We start from the raw sequence: 1,866 nt of genomic DNA, 5'->3' as shown, positions 1-1,866 counted from the left end.
CCATTACTATTGTAGTTATACCCCTTATTTATATTGTTGTGCCCCTATTACCCCCATATTGTTATTTCTGTGCCCCATAGAATCCCTCTATTGTTATTTTTGTGGCTTTATATTATTATTGTTAGGTCAGCTGGATTATATTGTGACTCCTTAGACTCCTATATATAGAAAGGAGGTTTTGTCATTTGTATCATCCAAGAATTGTTCATTTATGTAATGTAAAGGAGGTTTCCCCCTCGAAGAGGCTGAATTCTAACGCGTTGATCTTTCTTTTCTATCTTTTCTTGAGCTAGTTTCATAACATTTGGTATCAGAGCTTTGGATTCTAGGGTTTCGCTACTCCAAACAGGTCATCGTGGCATTTTCTCTATAACTTTTTTTTCTGTGACGTTTCAGAAGTCGCAAAAAAAACCCATTTGAAAAGAAATCGTGTTGAATCTTGGGTCAAAATTTCAGATCTTTTCGCGCGATATTTGCGGAGATATGCTCTAAGGAAATTGGTCTTTTTGCAGACTCCTGAATTACATTCAAGACAGGTGACCTAGGGAAAATCGTCATAACTTTCTCTTTGGGGATCGGATTGAAATTTCGTAAGAAAGAGGACGGAATGTAGTTTCGTGTACATCTTTTTCAGAACCAAAGGTTGAAAATTGTACACGTCGCACTTCATACAAGTTCACTCTTCTGGAAAGGTCTATAATCAGGTCATCTTGGGAGATTGTGCATAACTCTTACTTGGAGAATCCAATTTGGATCAGACTGGTGGCATTGGAAAGAGGACACAGAGAGATACTATAGGTCACAATTTCAAAACTAGATGATTGGAAAGTACAGAGATACATCAGAGGCAATATCAAGCTCCTACAAAGTGAAAAAAGGTGTGTAGATTTTTTTAAATTTTTGCTTAAGCTTGGTTTGAAAATTTATTTTGAAGGAATTCAAAGGGCATAGTAGAGCATTATTATCGGTAACTGATGCCCCAAGGAAAGAAAATGCAAACACCTAGTAAGGAACCTGAAAGCTCTAGCATGACTCATGAAGAAGAGGAAGAAATGCAACATGATATATCAAAATTACAAGACCAAGTGCAACAACTGTCCCTTGCACAAAAAGGAACAAAATCTAAGATGGATGGTTTAAAGAAATATATATAAGCTAAGATGGATGGTTTAAAGAAAGGTGTAGAAGCTAATATGGACTGTTTAAAGAAAGGCGTAGAAGCTAAGATGGATTGCATGGAAGCTAAGGTGAATGGCATGGACGCTAAAATTGATGGCATGGATGATAAGATGGAAGAATTGAAGATAAATATGAATAAGTTGCTACAAGAAATGGTCACTAAGGGTGAAAGAGTACTAAAGGAAACTCATGATGAGAACAAAAGAAATGTTAATCATGATTCCATAGACTCTAATGTTGGATCGAAGACTCACCATGTTCCAAAAATCGATATGAGGAAGTTTGATGGCAAGGATCCCGCCACATGGATATTACAAATGGAGCAATTCTTCGATCTCAATAATGTGCAAAACAAACAAAAGGTACGTATGGAAACTTTATATTTGGAACCAAATCAGTTTGTATGGTATCAATGGCTTTTTTCTCGTAAACAATTTATCACTTGGGCAATTTTTACGGAAGAATTGATAGCACATTATGAGGATACAAAAAGCAACACTTTTTTTAGCCAATTGATAAGTCTCAAACAAAAGGGTTCAATAATGGAGCACATTGAGGAGTTCCAAAAATTGAACATAAGGGTAAAAGATATTCCAGAGGAGCATAGGATTGATGTGTTCATAGGGTCTTTAAAGGATAATATCCAACATGATGTGCGCCTTTGGGAACCTGATTCATTAGAGAAGG

The sequence above is a fragment of the Pinus tabuliformis genome, chromosome X (genome assembly GCF_031772625.1).
Source record: "Pinus tabuliformis cultivar Carrire ecotype Pingquan chromosome X, CPIR1, whole genome shotgun sequence".
Lineage (NCBI taxonomy): Eukaryota > Viridiplantae > Streptophyta > Pinopsida > Pinales > Pinaceae > Pinus > Pinus tabuliformis.
Note: the sequence above shows the minus strand (reverse complement) of the source record.